The sequence below is a fragment of the Sinocyclocheilus anshuiensis genome, unplaced genomic scaffold, assembly GCF_001515605.1.
Source record: "Sinocyclocheilus anshuiensis isolate Anshui unplaced genomic scaffold, SAMN03320099.WGS_v1.1 scaffold627, whole genome shotgun sequence".
NCBI lineage: Eukaryota > Metazoa > Chordata > Actinopteri > Cypriniformes > Cyprinidae > Sinocyclocheilus > Sinocyclocheilus anshuiensis.
Genome location: NW_015549703.1, coordinates 487,587 through 507,058, shown reverse-complemented (window position 1 = coordinate 507,058; position 19,472 = coordinate 487,587). Strand labels below are relative to the sequence as shown.

The window sequence follows — 19,472 nt, the reverse complement described above, 5'->3', positions numbered from 1 at the left end:
CCCCCCCCCCCCCCCCCCCAAGTCAGGGTGCTTCATCTTCTCCTCTGAAGGTTTTAAATAAGCATTTCGCCTTCTTACTAACCTGGGAATGAAGAGGAGTTTTCATGTGCCCTTTGCAATTACCTTTGGGCAGAAATGTAGCAGATATTGTTTTCTTTTACAGTCTAAAATATGTCTCAGTAGTAATGTACAAAGATTCCCAGAGAAACAATATGTCTTTACAAAGAATGTGCGAACAATTGGGCTGGGCAGTATAGCTAAAAAAAAGTTATTGCTATATTTTTCAGCCTTGCAACAAAGACAACAGTTGCAATATTTGTAACAATGCTTAATTTGATCTAACCAACAAAATTATCACGCATACACCTTGAATTTTCAGTAAATCACTTAACCCTAGGAAATAATAGTGAATTGTATCTTAATACTTCATTTGTAATTTTGTCAGAAAGGAACAAGTGGTATATTGTTTTAGTTGTTCAGACTTAAAGGGTTAGTTCACCCAAAAATGCAAATTCTGTCATTAATTACTCACCCTCATGTCGTTTCAAACCCGTAAGACTTTCGTTCATCTTCGGAACACAAATTAAGTTATTTTTGATGGAATCTGAGAGCTGTCTGACCCTGCATAGACAGCAACGCAACTGAAATGTTCCCAAGTCCAGAAACGTAGCAAGGAGATCTGTAAAATTATCCCTGTGACATCAGGGGTTCAACCGCAATTGTACGAAGCTACGAGAATACTTTTTGTGCACAAAAGAAAAAGAAAAAAAAACTTTATTTAACAATCGTCATCGTCTCCTCCTCATCACCCTGGTGCCATTTTGGAGAATATCTGCTGGACGGAAACAACGTATGCTATTCTGTGTCAGCTGCGTCACGCCGGATCTGTTTCCTATGTTGTTGTGATTTGATCTGAACGGAAACAGCGTATCCGTGTGACGCAGCTGACACAGAACAGCATACATTGTTTACGTCCAGCGGATATTCTCCAAAATGGCACCAGGGTGATGCGGAAGAGACGAATTGTTGAATAAAGTCTTTTTTTTCTTTTCTTTTGCACACAAAAAGTATTCTCATAGCTTCGTATAATTGCGGATGAACCACTGATGTCACATGGATTATTTTACAGATCTCCTTGCTATGTTTCTGGACTTGGGAACATTTCAGTTGCGTTGCTGTCTATGCAGGGTCAGACAGCTCTCAGATTCCATCAAAAATAACTTCATTTGTGTTCTGAAGATGAACAAAGGTCTTACGGGTTTGAAATGACATGAGGGTGAGTAATTAATGACAGAATTTAAATTTTTGGGTGAACTAACCCTTTAATTCATTGGTTTTGGATCAGTGCTGTGAGAGGTGATGGCGTCCAGCTTCAGATGTGTTTAGATGGATTAGCTTTGTCTCCCTGTTGTCCTTCACAGTCACAGTGCTGAACTGGCCACGTCAGAGCACATCATTCTGACAGTGTTATGATTGCCACTAACATTTATCGACAAAGTGCTCAGCAATGCAGGCGCCTTTTATGAATCTCATTGGATTTGGGTTTCTCATTTGCACTCCATCAACAGAAATAGTGTAGGTGCTTTATTTAGCCAAGTCAAACTTTCACCTCTACTGTACTTGCAGCATTCTCTTTAAATGCAAAATTGTTGTATGGTGTTTATTGCATTCAGTGTTAATGGTTGACATTTAATGATCTTCTTTTGGGTTTTAGATTTTTTAAGGGTTTGTTACATCTCACTGGACCCAGTTTAGTTTTTGTAGTGCCAGGACTTTCAACCTAGGGTCTCTGGACCTCTGGAGGTCCCTGAGTGTATACTCCAGGAGGATCTGTGGAGAAGATATTTTGTATAAGGCATACAGAACTTAAATTTCTGCTACTTTTCCCTTTTTTTTAATGGCTTGAGAATCTGGGCGTGTAAAGGTTGAAAACTGTTCTAAGGCAGTGGTTGTTCTCAATAGGTCGCAATCTAATAAAAGATAACCATATTATTGTGCATAGTTATGATAGCAAAATAAATCGCTATCTTTTAGTGCATTTATAGTACAATATTTTTTTCTTAAGCCTATGCTAATTTATTTGGTTGACTGTTGACGGTTCATAGTATTATTAAGATTTTTCTATTTGGTTTTTAGTGCATTTTTCTTAACATTTTGTTTGTCAAACAATTTTTATGCCCAGTAAATAAATGGGTCCTGAAGCAAAACCAGTTAAGACCCACTGATCTAGAGTATGTGTCTATGACGTCTGTAGTCATGATGCATGTGTCAATCCTCTGGACAACTTGTGGTGTTTACACCTGTCTTGTCACTCAGCTAAATGCCATATGTCTTTCTTTCTCTTTTGCTTTTCTTTCACAATGTCTTTTTTTCTGCCTCTTCCTACCAATTGTTATCCTCCCCTTTCTTTCTTTTCGATCTTTCTGGAGTCTATATTGTTTTGTTTTACTTCTTTGTCATTCTGACCATTCCCAGTCTATGAATCTCTACTTTTTCTCTCTGTTCTTATTTCTGCACTTCTTACGCCGCCCCCCTCTCTGTCTTTCAATGTCTCTCCTGTCTTCTTGGCCTGAATCTCTACCATCTCTACCCCTCTGGTTATTTCTGACAGTGGAATGTGCCAGGCTTGAGATTTTTGTGATGTTAATAGGCCACTCATTCTCCGGTTACACAGGAAGACATCACAGCTATATATAGGCCTTCAGCACAGGAGTTTTGCCTAGACCTTATTCAATTAGAGTCAGTCTGAATGAGGGGGAGAGTATGTTTTTGCCTGGTTTACAATTGTAAAATACTGTCATTACATGAATGGTAAAAATAGCCTGCTTTGAAATAGTCAGTGCTGTCTGAGAATCATTACCGATTTAGATTGTGAGGCAAGACACCAGCCTGACTTTGGCTGGTGACCATCATGTTTAAACATAGCAAACGAGTATTTCACAGTGGGTTGCACTAATAAGGACTAGATTTATGGTACATTTACTTGTTTGTACTTCAACCATTATGAAACCTATAGTGTAGTTTTAATCATGTGCATTCATTAATATAACCTCTGAATTTCAGTTAGAGATTTAGTTGTATGTCTTTGATCTCGATAACTGTTGCAACAGTAGGATTTTTTTTTTCTTTAAAAATCCCTTTACTACATACTAGTACTTCTTGCAAAGGCTGTTTCTAATGTCACTAAAAAAGGAAGTAACAAGTAACCTTACTGCCATTTATGGTGAATCAATCATGGCAGACAATCACATTTAATCACAGGTTGAAGGTTTAATGACTGATTTGTTAAGCCATGTTCAAATTTAAGTGCAACACGGCTTGAATTAAAATAAAACCTGGATAAACAAACCCCTTTGCGGTGTAAGTCGTTATTGGTGCAACCCACCCTTAGCCTTTAAATCTGTAAACATGCAACAGCAATGTATATTTCTGGTCTGCTTCAGCTGACACTCAAACCGAGAGTACTTATATTCATCCTCAGTGAATAGTTATCTTGCAAAGTGCCTGCTGTCTCTTGTCTCTTCAGGGAACATTTCACCTGTAATTGCTCTGTGCATTACAGAGTGCTTTTTCTAATATGGATGTTTCAAACTGCTGGGGTGGAAAAACCAGTATGGAAATGATGTACAGAGAGAAAAGTACATCTGGATGTAGAGAGAAACATCAAAATGTACAGCTTTATCATCTTGTTGAAGAGAGTTGCTTAAATAGCCTTTGTTTTCTCTTTACTTGGAGTCTTTACTGTTGGTTTTTATTTGAAACGTAGCTTTCTTTCAAGTGCTTCTCGAGGTCATTAGCTTAAAAATTACAGTTGAAATTCTTGTATGTTAATGAATGTATATGACATGGATTGCATGGCTTTCTCAATGCAAAGCAAAGAAAGTCTCAAAACGTTTGCGTTTGCATTTGGGGGGAAGCAGTAAGGTGTGGGATTTGGCTTCAGCCCACACACTTAGCAATAATTGCATTGAAAGGAGAGCATTCTGTTGGCTATGCACAACTTTCCATCGGCCCCAGAGGTCAAAATGTCCACACAAATGCTCAGTGGAGTGTGTAATGAAAGGTCTCAGACATCATTTATATTTGAATCCAAATGGAAATTATAATCCCCGATAAATTGCATGGATTTCAAAGGATTTCTCTTGTTTTGCTAATGGACCCTTGCAGAGTGATAAAGTTATTAATTTGTCATCAGCATGTATAACTCATGGAAAATTACTAGAGCGGTTGAATATTGTTTTGTTCTTTTATGGTAGGTGAAATGCAATTTCACCATTTGCAAAGAGGATGATAGAGGGGAAGTAATAACAGTCCTCAGTAGTTGATTTTATATAAAAGGGCATCTACGCACAATCACACTCAAAATCGTACATGCGCACACACATGCTGAGGTACATTTTGTCGCTCTCTCTAACAAAGCACACAGCTGTGCCTCCTTCAGTCATTCATTTTCTGCCTATTACCAGCTTTTCTTTGTCCAGCTGAGAGGTTGTGTTGTTGCATTGCTCGTAGGTGGATATGAATCAATACTGGATGCAAAAAGACTAATTCAGTGCATTAGAATAAACTTGAGTTAATATGCATTTATTCTGTTTTGTGTAGTGATTCTGATGAGTTGAAGCATCCCTCAGGCTGCACTGAAACGTTATTGCTTTTCCAATCTGCTATTGGCGACATTCTGCATCGCTAGAAAGCCCATTTCCTCTGCACTTTGAGACAGTTATCCTTTCTTTTTAACTGCATTTGCATCAACACTTAATGATGATCCACTGATTTTAATTTTCTTAAAAGCATCTTGTTTACTTTGTGCTTAGGTTCTCATTGGCCTTTAGTGAGTGGGTGGTTTTAACAAACCTCCGGTGTTGCACTTTTATGTGTCACCGCGGAAGCTTTTTGTTGCTCTAATCTCTACATAAAGTTGTATACAGAAAATTAAAAGAATAGTTCATCAGTTTAAATTCTGCCATTATTTAATCTTTTTACTATTTTTAAGCACCATCAGGACACTGAGCTATTGCTGTATAAAAAAAAATCTCCTTTTTTTTGTTCCATTGAGAAAAAGAATAACAGCATACAGACGGGCATCGACATGAGGATGAGTGAATAACGACAATTTTCACTTCTGAGTGGAACTATCTGTAATTTATACTATTATTATAATGTTTACAAAATTAAATTGTCTTTTTTATATCGTTTCAACAATAGCTCTATAAAATTTAGATTAATGAATTCATTAAATATAATTTTCAACTTGGACGAACTTTATATTAATTATAATAAATTCATGTTAATAAATTATTTTTCATCAATAGCTTTGGAAAATGTAATTATAAACTATTAATATTAATTAATTCATAAAATATTATTTTCACTTTTGGCTGAACTATCCCCTTATATTATATTATATTATGTTTTATTTTATTTTAAAATATTATTTTCACTCTTGGCTGAACTATATTAAAGGTATTTAAATAATTAATAAAATTAAAATAATATTAAAATATAATTACGTTTTATAAGCTATTAATCAAAAATGAAATTTTGCAAATTATATTATATTATATTATATTGTTTGCTAAATCCAGTTTTGCCATTCTGTGTACTTGTTCCAACAGCAGCTTCATAAAATATGCCATAATTTAGTGAAGTGGACATACAATTGTCTTGTTGTGGCATTTATATAAGTGGCTGGAGTTTCATTGACCGTTCTTGCCCTGAAACCTCAAAATGACGCCACTGTATCTCTGAGCTTTTGTCCTTGATCTAATTAAAGCCATAATGATGGTCTATGTAATCTCATTCCATCCTGGTTTATGGCAGAGAGGTGGCATGACCTCAGAGCTTTGTTAATGATGTGATAAAACAAAACATGCTCATGCAGTTATGTGTATTGGTTTTGAAATAATTTTGAATACTTACATGGCACAATTGCCTTACCTAATCTTTTGGTACTGCTTCGAGGCAGTAGTTTTGCTATGGTGTTAAGCATATAAGATGGCTCCAGAATAAAAACATCTGACTCACCAGTGTTTTAAAGAGCATGAAAGGGCTTCAGGGTGCCATAGAGAGAAATAAACACCCCACATTCGCTCGAGACCTCTTCATCTTGCTTGCATTTTTAAGACCTGCGGTATTTCAGTCTTTTCCAAGGTTTATGATGTAAGAAAGATTTGAGGATCCTCAAGGGTGACCACACGTTTGGTTTGGTTTGGATTGCGTCATCTTTGTGTTTCTCTCTCCCTCTCTGGAACAAATCGAAATATATAATACATTTCCATACTGTGCTCCTGTTCCCTGCGTTGAATGATGAATATTGTTGCAATGGTGGTGTGCTGAACATGACTTGAGGTTAGGCGATTCACTGATGCAAGAAATAAGTTTAAAGGTGTTGTAAGTAATATTTTTTCTGGAATAGTATGCAGAAAATGTGATACCTGATAGATTTAACTGCAATAGAGATATCACACCTGTCTCTATGACAGCACTTGGCTCTGTAAATTGCAAAAAAAAAAACAAAAAAAACCAAGGGATATTGTTTAGCCAGTGAGAAGCTTTAAGACATTCTCTGCATTTTAATTGTTTAATTGTGCTGGTAAGGTTTTTGTTATATTTTTGCAGTATACATTTTTTTATAGATGTCTATTGCAAACTTCACAAATACATTGCAAAGTCTTTGTGATGAAACAATACGCTAGTCGAACTGAGAAGATTGCAGACCAGCATATGCATCCTTAGAAACACATCTCATTGCTAAATGAGGCTTCACCTGTCTTTCAGAGATCTCTATATAGGAGCATGAAATTCCTGAATAGGTCCAGGCTGTATTCTTTAGATTGAAGTGCAACCATTAACCATCTCTTTTGCAATATGAACTGTATGTTATGTAGGAGAGGCTGTTTGATTGCCTGACTGACCCACTCATTTTTTCTGTGATTGCCTGTAGCCTGATGATACTGCTATTTGTTTAGCATTTAACCTTAGTGTTCCACTTCAGATTTATAGATATTAACTTAAGCAACAAGAGACCATGCATTATGTGATTTTTGGTAACACTTTAGTATAGGGACCAATTCTCACTATTAACTTTTTGCTTATTGGCATGCCTATTATTAAGATATTGGCTGTTTATTATTACTTATAAAACACATATTCTGCATAACCATAATCCTATCCAATACCAAAACTTAACAACTACCTTTCTAACTGTTAATAAGCAGCAAATTAAGAGTTTATTGAGGCAAAAGTTGTAGTTAATGGTTTGTTAATGGCAACAACTGGAACTTAAAATAAATTGATTTTTGTTTCTTTTCTTTTTCCCCCTTTTCCTCTACTTAAAATTTCAGAGTTTCAATGCTTTTAATTTTAAGTGGCAACAACAGCAAAATGTATGTATCCACTTTATTTTTGATGTGAGAGTGGACGTGGCCATTTGTAACTTGAATATGTGAGCTTTCTGGTGCCATTTGCTTAGTATTTTAGCTGCAAAATAAGGTGGATAAGACATCAAGAGGTTCATTGGCCTAACTGTTGACTGCTTATGATTTTCAAACAACATAGTAGTGCTGGGCGGTATGACCAAAAATTTATATCACCATACAGCTGTTCCCTCACCACAGTGCAACACCCCTTTCAAACAGTGTCGCGTTCCGAACGTTGTTTAAGTGACATATACCGGTATTGCGGTATTTTCAAAATTCATATCATAACAAAAATAAACACCGGTATTCGGTATGAACCGGTATACCGCTCAGCACTACAACATAGCAACTCAATGCATTAGTATAGAATATGTGATCACAGGAGTGCATTTATCTGTCTTTTAAATTCAAACAGCTTGTCTTATTAGAATTCAGAGTTGGAACTTTGTGTTTTCTGAAGAGCATTTTAGACTGGAAAGATTGTTGGTTTTCCATTCCATTTGTATTCCCACTAGTCAGATTCCACACATGGCACTCCCTCTGTTTCCAATTAAACGCTCCTAATTAGCATAGCTTTCAAATCAAATGGATTCACACAGAGTACTTTCCCATGATGCTACACTCATGAGACTGGGGCAAACGCAACATTTGCCCCAGACCCCCTGATTAACTGAGGAGCTATGAAGCTTACGCTAATTTAATAAACATATCTGAGCTGAATATATTCTGGTTCTTTGAGTAGTTTTGTATGTATTTTCAAATCCCTTTCACACATAGTGGTATGTATGTAATATTATCAGATTGCTCCAGTGTTGAGTTTTGAGTTTTTGTGAATTTTGTGAATTTTTCATGATTGTTCAGCACTTTGAGTTATAAAGTAGTTGTAAAGTGCTTTATGAATTAAGGAAACGAATAATAATTCGAGTAAACACACCCCTGTGATACATTTTATATTAACACTGTTAATTTTGTGCCTGTAAGTACATAAAGATGGCAACACTGAGATTCTGTTTTGCCGTAATGTATGTTGCTTCAGAAAGAAATGGCTCACAGAGGAGCTATGTGTCGCTTTGTTTTTGACAGAAAAATAATTAATCGATACATCAGTTAACCTCCATATGCTCTTGCACTTGCTCTTGTTTTTTTTTAGCTACTGTTAAAAATCTTATTTAGCAAGGTTGTATTAAGTTGTTAAAAAGTGACAGTAAATACATTTATAATGTTACAAAAGGTTTCCATTTCAAATAAATGCTGTTTTTGTACACTTTCTATTCATCAAAGCATTCTCACAGTTTCCACAAAAATATAAGCAACAACTGTTTTCAACATTAATAATAAGAAATGTTTCTTGAGCACCAAAGCCATAATGTGACACTGAAGAATGGAGTAATGGCTGCTGAAAATTCAGCTTTGCCATCACAGGAATAAATTACATTTTAAAATATACTAAAATAGTTATTATAATACGATACCTATTAATACCTATTAATTATAATAGGTACTATTATATTAAAGCAACAAGTCACTAGTTGTTTTTATTCCACGTTTTTTATAGGCAGATCTGGGGAGTCTCATTTGAAATGCTACAGTCTTATTTACTGTATTTCTTTCTGCTGTGGCTGTGAACTACATGTTGATTGAGTAGATAGTGAGACACAGGGTCCATCTACCTCATCTTTTATTCATGGCAACTTTAGCCTGCAGCACAGATTGATGAAGGTTGAGGATGTGCACTGTTTAAGGCATGTACGAATGTTGGGGAAATGCTGTGATGTAAACATATTGGACAGGTATCAGTCTGCTTCCGATATCTGGTATGATGCATCAATTTGTCATCACTGCGGTAGCTTCAGTCCTACAGACTGTCTGCCATTATGGTGTAATGGCCACAGAAAGACAGGGACTTCCCCTTTCGAGCTGCAGTTGTTGCTGTCCTTCAGCGTGTGGATAAACACCCATGCTGTGTGTGTGTGTGTTTGTGTAGATGTGGGCACGTATGAGTGAGACTGACACGGTGCAAGTCTCATGTGCAGACTGCCAGTGAAGTCATGTGCTTGAGATAATTCCTAATTTAAGCCAGTAATGATCAAAGGTTGCAAACACCCACTTCACCGCTAGTCATAATAACCCTGCCAGTCTAAGACAGACCACACAATACCGCTCTGCTCCAGAGGTGACTCAATACTTGAGGGATCAGACTCTTCTGTTCTTGACATAGGGGAGACTGGGGACAGTTCTTTAATATTTTCTTTCATTTATATATATTTATTTTATATTTTCCTTCATAACTCACAGACTACATGTGGGTCTACCTGTTATCTTTTGGTAGAAACATTTATGTGCCAACAGTAAAAATACAGTTAAAACATTTACCTTCAGGAAGCCTTTATCATAATACTGATTTTAATAGAAGACAAATATTTTTTTTATTAACTCACCTTTTTTCAAATAAGCCGAAAACTGCTGCTTTACTTAATATCGTTGATTTTGCTTTTATTTAGTAATAATTTAGCTGTCAGAAATGTTTAAAGCAGAAGTCTAAGAGGTGTCTACATTATAATTGTTTTAAATGAGATGAATCAATTTAGCTAAAACATAGATTAATCAGATGATGACTCAGGAACATTTAAATTTTAATTAGTTGTATAGTGCTTTTCATAATACATATTGTTCCAGAGTAGCAAAAAGCAGTCTTATAGATGATTTTTCAGGTATCTTTAATCTGTAAATACAGTTTTATTAGTGTTACAATTGCATTTTGATTTCAGTGTTTTACAGAAATATATATTTTTTTGTTTACTTTTTTGTTTCTTAATATTTCGCTTTTTGTTCCCTCGCTATTGTCTTGTTTTCATAGAATATATGTAAAATGTAGGTGTCAGACTCTGTTCCCTCCAGCGTCTCCTCGTCCCTCGTGTGTGTGCAACGTGACAGTAGGGCTGGCTCGATACCACTTTTTTAGAACCGATCCGATACCAGAAATTCTGAGTATCGGCCGATACCAGCGCAGTTTTTTTTTTTTTTTTTTAATCAGTGTAGAATTAATATACCTCAATGTGTTGGCCTGATCATCACTCTTTTGTGTGTTAAACACAATCTATATAATTTTATAAAATATAAATATTTAGTAAAAAAAAAAAAGCATTATTTAGTGGGAAACAAATAAAAGTGAATGTGTAGGGCTAAATCTGGTAAAATGTTAAACATTGCTTTTTGTATTGTTGTAAAATACATTCATGAAAAACAAGTAGCCTAATATATTTATATATGAATTAATATACTATACATTTAAAATACATTTCTTTTCAATTTATAGCACCGTAATGAGGCAGCAACATATGATAGATAAGACGACAAGAAAGGCTATTAATAATCTTTCATTGCGCAAAAGTATTATAACATGATGAAAGGCTCCTATACAGAGCGGCTCAAAGAGCTTTTGCGCATCCCGTGTGCAGAATGATGCGCTTGAAGCAACACGGAGTCACAGCGCGCAGCGCTCCACATAGAAAAGTTCAAAGCACAAAGGGAAGAGGATTTTGATGTGTAGTGTATTAAATCTGTGCGATAGTTTGAGCCTGTTCTTTTAACAGTTTTAAATTTCACTTACTGTGTGCATGAAGAACGATTCATAGTGCTCTCTACTCCAGTGTTGTGATCTAACAGGCACCCAGTAGAAAGTAACATGATTTAGAAACAGCACTAAACTCCAGCAAGATAAAGTCTTTTTATGCAAAACCACTGATCTTTATCTACAGATCAAGTATAATAATAGGAACAGTGAATCATCTTGGATAGATTTTCATTGTCTTGACTGTCGTAACCGAACTCGACGCACAGTTTTAATGTTGAATGGAGGATGACAGACAGCCACAGCGGAGATTAGAGTTTAAGTGAACTTGAATTTAACGACTTAAATATTCATCTGTACCTCACAATAAACTATGGAACGGCTTCAGAACACTTGGAATATAGTGCAAGGAAACTTTATGGTGCTTTATAATGATTTTGTGCCTTTCGTGGGGCTTAACAATAACACAGAATAGTATACGCACAATATCGGATTTGGATCGGTCTCGTCTGACCGATACCCCGATCCAGCAGAAAATGCCAGTATCGGATCGGTGCACCCCTAGTAAATATGTACTTTTTTTTTTACCACAATAACAATTTGTATTTTCTTGTTTAAAGCATAATTCTAGGTTTATGCTTAAAATGTGCCAATGAGGTAAAAAAAATGTTGATAAATATTCATTATATATATTCTTTTCATTCTTTTTCATATATATATATTTTATGAAATGAAATGAACCTCCAAAACCCTAAATCAATTTCTTGCAAAAGAATATGACCAGACAGAGAGAAAACCTCTGATAAGTTCCTAAATGAGTGTCATCATTATTACTTAGTTATTTCAATTTCAAAATCCCTGGTAGCCCTTTGGGCAGGCATTCTTCAGACTAATTAGAATAACTAATAAAGGTCAAACATTTTAAACATAAATGAACTGTCAGTAATATAATAAGAACAAATAAACACATTTCAAGCATAGAAATAAAATAGAACAAAGTTACAAATAAGGTCTAATAAGTTTTCAGGTACAGAAATGTAATGCATAGTGTTCACTGTATAAATTAAGTATAGATTATTCTTTGTTGAAAGTTGTTTGATTAACATTAAGACAGACAGCAGCAGGTTTTTATAGGCTGCTGTCCCTTTAAGACTGATTGCACGGATCCAATATAACAATACACATGTGATCTCTTGCTCCACTGTTTACATTCAGATAAGACAACCGAATGTGTTCAAAAGAGTACTTGCTGAGACAGGTATTTTGAGATAATTTTATGTGTATGTGCCCATTCAAGTGCAAGGAGATGCGAAAGAGGAATCAATTCTGTGATTGCACGCTGTATAAAGTGAGGCTTTCTGTGTGCTTGCAAATAACAGTGTGTGGGTACCAAATTGTTATTTTGTCTTTTGTTAATAAAATCTAGTTTATTACACTTGTGTCTTCCTTGTGTTGATGATACAGAATGAGGTTCTACAAGTTAGAGATCCCACCAATCTTTCTTATGTGATGTACTCATAACCACACCTTAAGTGACATGTGATCCAAATATCACAACGCCATTGGTGACGTGAGTACCCATCACTACACTATTTCGCCTCCCTAGGTTGGCGAAAGCAAATTCACTGCAATATTTTCACATCACTTTCAACATCGTTATGAACCTACTGTCCTTTGGTTGTTTGGTGGCATCTGACCAGTGATCTCTTTGTTTCTGTTGTGATTGTGTAGCTTTTGCCACCAGTTTAACACCGTTGAGAATTGCTGTTGTCCTTCTCTGTTTGTTAAAGCACTCTGTAAAGCTAAGGGAAGCTCCTAAGGGAGCAAAAAGCTATTATCAGCAGCCACAGACACTTCCCATAATGCTCTCAAGAGCCTAACTTGGTGTGTTGAGTGCATCTGCAGTGTGACTGCATTGTTGTTCAATGGCTTTTTGTTGCTGGCTTAGTGCGTCATACTCTGTAGGGTGTTTTGTATTTACCTCATTCCAAATCGGCTAGCGTTTGTAAAAGCTTTACTCTGAGTAGAAAATGTTACAAAACTTCTGTGACAATTGGCGCATCATGTTTTTTTTCTTGTAGTTCAACAAAACCCTGTTATTCCAGGTAAATTGAATGACAGGTAAAAAACAGTTGCTAGATTTGGCACAAGTGTTGGACAGATGATTTAGTTTGTAGGCTTTTTGAACCTGACCTTCTTATTGCTGATTAGATCTCAAGACGATAGGGCCTATATAAACAATCACATAGACGCACACAGAACTGATTTCACTTAAATACTCCTACCTTTCTCCAATCTCGTGCTGACCTACTTGTGGTTAATAACAGGACAAATATAATCTTATTGTGTTTGTGGAGAAAATCTAAACACTTCAGAATGTGCTAGTCAGTTCCCAGGTGTTATATGTAAATATTAGCCAGCTAGTCAGTCGGTTAGTTTGATGTTATAAGTAATTAACTAACACGGTTATATTCCACAATCTTTAAAGGGGTCATATGATGTTGCTAAAAAGAACATTATTTTGTGTATTTGGTGTAATGAAATGTTTATTCGGTTTAAGGTTCAAAAAACACATTATTTTCCACATACTGTACATTATTGTTTCTCCTCTATGCCCCGCCTTTCTGAAACGTGTCGATTTTTACAAAGCTCATCGGTCTGAAAAGTGAGGTGTGCTCTGATTGGCCAGCTATCCAGTGCATTGTGATTGGCCGAATACCTCAAGCGTGTGACGGAAATGTTACGCCCCTTACCATATTGTGATGGCGTGTCCCGGCCGGAGCGACGAGACAAAAACATGAAAACCCTTTATAAACGAGGCATTTGTTGCATCCAGACAGTGTTGTAAATACAACTTAACCACTGATTTCTAGTCGTGTCCTCTTTTGGAAGGCCAAACAACGTAGTTTCACACGGCGGGCTTGAGTGAACGGAGGCCAGCGGGCCTGAGTGAGCGGAGGCGGGCGGGCTTGAGAACGGCGCGGCGAGACTTTAGTCTTTGCAACTTTACAGATCTTCTTTATGCACCAAGAGCTTGTAACACTTCAAAGAGAAAGGAAAAATTTAAATCGCATCATATGACCCCTTTAAGAATTGATATCTCAGTTTACATTTACATTTAGAAGACACTTTTGTCCTAAGCAACTTTCAAATGAGAAAACAATACAACAACAATATTAGCAGTGTTACAATTCAAAATGTTAGCACTGATTTTGCCATCATTTATACTGTATCCTATCAATAAGTGGCAGAAAGGTCAGGTACACTGGACCATTTCTGGTTAGAGCTAATGTGACTTGAGCCAAAACAAATGTCTCCTTTAATGGACAGAAAGAGAGTAATGTCTGTGCTCGGGCAGACAGAGAGGTGAAACACGGTCTAAAATTTGTCTGTGTAATTTTAGTAGCCCTTTTCCATTATGTGACTGTACGTCACAGACAGGACTGCTCTTATTGGATGATCGATGCCCAGGATGGATCTGCTAGTGCAAAGGAGCTTTAAACGAATATTCCAGGTTCAATAACCACAGAAAATAAGTCCCTCATGCTAAGAAATAGAAAAAAGGCTAAAAGTTGTGTGCAGTAAAGCATTTACAGTGAAAGTACAGGGAGACCAGGCGGTAGACATCAAAATTTCTGAAGTATACATGTTGTCTAGCGTGATAGAATCACTTATTGATTTTGTTTGTGTAAAACATGACTTCAGTGTCATGCATGTGCATTGTTTATGTGCAGGAACTAGATAATGAATAGCCTGCAATTTTTCTATACCGTTATTTGATCAAGAAATACAGTAAAAACAGAAAACAGTGAAATATTTTTGCAATTTAAAATAACGGTTTTCCTTTTTAATGCATTTTTAAAATATAGTTTACTCCAGTGATGATAAAGCTGAATGCTTTATCAGGACTTCATCTAGAAGAACAGCATGATTAGTATCTTAAAGGTGCTGGAGAGAAAAAGATGATTTGCACAGGTATAACTGCAACTACAGAGAAAGAGCTTGAATTTGTGGGGGTAAGAAAACCAGAAAAGATGAGGAAGAAGAGACATATGAGCAGCAAAGGAGCGAGTGAAGTGGGCTTTGAGTCAGACAGGAGAGAGAGGAGAGGAAGGCAGAAAATGGAGGCTAAGTGTTTTAGAGGACGTCAGCTGGAGGTGTCAGTCTCACATCATGGCTGCTTGACAAGTGCGTTTACAGTGAATATGGAAGATAGAAATCATGCTGGAAAAAACTGAAGAGTTTCTTGTACAAATGTAAAAAATGTACATAAACATACAGATGTAGAATATTAATATATCAGTAATTGTGATCATTTCAATAATGGCATCCTATAATTTACTGTATAAAACACGATGACCAGCACAAAGCATGTTTAGTTGGTGTTTTGAGAATGAGGGCATGTCATGCAAGCTTTCAATGTTATCATCTGCCTAATTTGGCTAGCTAGTACTGAGTGATGGATAAACGTGCACTAAAATACCAGAGTGTTTGATTGGACACAAGGCTTTTAAAGTCAACAAAATATATCGAGAAATTTTTCTCCCCCTTTTTGGGGAATTTCTGGTGACACTTTGTTTTATGGTGTACTTGTTACACATTTTACATGTGCTTGCTATAGTAATAATAACAATACATTATGCATAATTACATGCAACTAAACCAAAGCCTCATCCTAACCATATAGTAAGTACTCGTAGTTGATTAATATTACTTAAATATATACTTGCACTAAAACAAGGACACCTTAAAATAAAGTGTAATCAAATTTCTCTTCTTCCCCACATTTTAAAAGTTTATCTTTTTTGCCATTAAGGCATGATTTTATGCTTGGTTACATGTTTATATGGTATCCATTTTATTATCTAGTTAGTTGCACTAGTTGATTACACACTGTTGATTTCTTGGATGCCCTTGCTGTTTTTTTCTAGGGCTCAAGTACATAGGAATATCACATATCAGTCTGTACTTGTGTCCAAGGTCCAAAATGAACCCACTCTAAACACCAAATGTGAGTAAAAATTAGATATGGACAGTAAATAGAACAGAGGTATTTGCCGGTTGGCTGGTAACTTTATTAGAAACTGCAGCATTTGATGGTTTAAGATGTTCTCAAATTGTGAGAACATCTGTCCCTAGCTAATATAAGCGACATGAGCGATTCAAATAAAATCATGTGCTGATGAAAACATCTGGCGCAACGGTTGGGTCTTCTAACAACTTCACCTCAGTGGAAATTTTATCATCTAGGATGCAAGTTATTTTTCTTTCCTCCTGAACCCCATGTGATGACACAAGAATATTACTTGCACTAAATCACCAAAACGGAAATAAGAGGAACAAAATCACGGTCTGTTGGAACAGGTGCGGAAAAAACAGCTACATTCTGTTGGCATATTTACATGTATTGTTTATAAAAAAAAGTGTGAAGTTTAGTTTCATGGCCAGTATTTTTTTCAGTTAACCACCATTGGCAGCTGTGTCAAATAGGTATTTTCTATGCTGGTTGTGGGTACTTTAGAGCAACTGCCTGAGCATCATCCAAGATGACTATGGACTCGGGGTGCTTGTTGTAAAGGAAAACCATCCACAATCATCCCACCATTTCCTCTGCACTAAGCCCATTAACCTCCCAGCTTCAGTTACTGTAAGGGATGATTAAGCCAGATTTGCTTCGATCATTTTTTTGCAGTGTCTGCGAGGCCCCAGCAGGCTGAGGGAGAACCATCTGCTCTGGTTTGCTGCCATTCTGCAGTGGAGAACAGGATTTTTGTCTTCGTGCTTTATTACGTTGTCCGTTTGAGAGATTTGTCAGTGTAAGCATCGACGCCATCACATGATGTTTTCCTCTCCCCCCCCAAATCTCACATCATAGGTATTTTCTATGCTGGTTGTGGGTACTTTAGAGCAACTGCCTGAGCATCATCCAAGATGACTATGGACTCGGGGTGCTTGTTGTAAAGGAAAACCATCCACAATCATCCCACCATTTCCTCTGCACTAAGCCCATTAACCTCCCAGCTTCAGTTACTGTAAGGGATGATTAAGCCAGATTTGCTTCGATCATTTTTTTGCAGTGTCTGCGAGGCCCCAGCAGGCTGAGGGAGAACCATCTGCTCTGGTTTGCTGCCATTATGCAGTGGAGAACAGGATTTTTGTCTTCGTGCTTTATTACGTTGTCCGTTTGAGAGATTTGTCAGTGTAAGCATCGATGCCATCACATGATGTTTTCCTCTCCCCCCCCCAAATCTCACATCATTTACAAAATGGTAGCATTGCGTTATCACACTGATAACATGCAGTTCAGAGTTTGAAATGTGAGAGGAATCTGGGATGTCAATAAGGAACATTATTTGAGGTTATCACCTCTATCACCTTAAATATCATTTTGTTGTTTTTCTTTTTGAAGTTAGTAAAATGGATGAAACTGCTTAATAAGGCCAACTTGAGCATAGTATTCCAGTAAAGCTTGAAGCATATTAAAATACCATCTAAAAACCAAGGTTGTGCATGATTGATTTAAAACCGTTGAGAATGCCTTTTAAATTTCAGCATTATTTATTTATTTAAAATCTGAATTGAGATTCAGAATTCTGAATTTTGCATAACCCTATAGTATTAGTAGGATGGTGGTCACAAGAAGTAAAACCATGGTCCTCATTACCATGGTTATATGGTTTTTAAAATAGATAATAAGTAATAATAAACTATAAAACGGTAGTTAAAAAAAAAACTGTGGGTGACTGATCCCGCTCTGCTTTGACGCGCGGCTGGCGGATGCAGTGGGTAGTGCTGCTTCACACTTTTGGAATATTTGCTTTATGCAGTTTCGCATGCGCTGTAATTTAAAAACAACGCCTAATATCAGGGAGGTCTCCCTCGTTTCGGCGATCGGCCCACTACTTGAATGGAATGTCCCGGTGCTCCCGATGGCCAGTAGGCGATCGCGGGCCACCCAGACCTCTGGGCCCTATGCACTCTGTCACCCTTTTATCCATTCATACTAATTCAAACTGAATGAACACAGATGCTTCTTAACAATTCATTTTGTTTTACAGAACAAAGATGAGTAAATAATGACTTTTTTTATTTTACATTAAGCCTGAACTTCCTTTGCATGAGTCCCATTACAAGCACATACATAAATGTGCTGCAGAAGTGCCCATGCCCTGTGATTTATGTGACTTGTTCTTGTTAAATAGAGTCATTTTGGTTATTACACTGTGCTTGTAGGCCTTCTGGAATTGCTGCACATTTCATTAGATGGTTCCCCAGGGAGAGGGGAATAGGAGGCCCTGCTGATCTAAGCATGGAGAGTTTGCAGTGGATGTGCAGTGGGAACTTGGGCCCTTACTGGAGGGACTGACTCCTGGAGGACGACTCACTGCTTGCTTTAATCACGTTCACATAATTCTCACATTGACTCTGTATAGTGTGCCATTCACATTAAGATAGGAAGCCATTATTTCACTGCCCGCTGGGCATTTGCAGCTATGAGTGAAGAGTTTGCAAGACAGCCTTTCTGATACTCAGCGTGGCTGTTCTTTGAACGTGCTAAAATGAGTCATCATGGAAAACAAATTGGAATGAGATGTGATCACACTATAGTTCTTTGGTTCAGTGTCAGTGTTTATTCAAGGGATCCTCAACAAAGCAGTGATTTCAAGTTAATTATGTGAGGCTTTGTCTTCTGACTTTTACTGTGGGGTACAATGTTTGATCAAAAATGCAGTTAAAACAGTAATATTGTTATTATATTTTAAAATAACTGTTTTCTTTTTTAATTTGTTTTAAAATGTAATTCATGTGATGGCAAAGCTGAATTTTCAGCAGCCATTACACCAGTCTTCAATGTCACATGATACTCATGTTTCTAGTATGTTGATTTGGTGCTCAAGAAACATTTCTTATTATGAAATATATTTTATGAAAGCTGTCGTTTAAAAAAAAAAAGTCCTTGATGAATAGTTTGGAAGCCCGTTTTCACCACAGAATAAAATATAAAAAAGTAGTTGTGACTTATCTCACAATTCTGACTTCTTCCTTGCAATTTGAGACATAAACTCGCCATTCTGAGGAAAAAAAGTTAGAATTATGAAATGTGAACGCAGAATTCAGATTTTTGAGTTTATATCTTGCAATCCTGATTTTTTTTCTTATTTTAATTTTTTATTATTGTTATTGTTAATTGCAACGGAGCAGAGCAAGGAGTGGAGCGGCGTGATTTTGCCTGGAGCTAGGAGTGGATTTTTTGAAAGTCGGAGCATCGAGGTTTTCACTCGCTCCGAGAACGCTCCGCTACCACTCCGTCACGAGCACAAATTATGCCAAGTCACACATTAAACATAATTAGTTAGCTTGACAGATATGTGGATCACATATGAAGGTTAAAATGGCAATGGACGAGTGCGGGAGGTTAAAGCATGTTGTAAGTTGTACAGTTTGTTAATCTCCGCTCGAAACTAATGTGCTGCTACATCGCT

At 36.7% G+C, this 19,472-nt stretch overlaps 1 protein-coding gene across 1 annotated transcript in view; it reads left to right on the top strand.

Annotated features, from left to right (window-relative positions):
- spegb (striated muscle enriched protein kinase b) overlaps positions 1-19,472 on the top strand; it is an 87,794-nt gene that overhangs the window by 1,240 nt on the left and 67,082 nt on the right. The gene's annotated exons all lie outside the window — the stretch shown is intronic.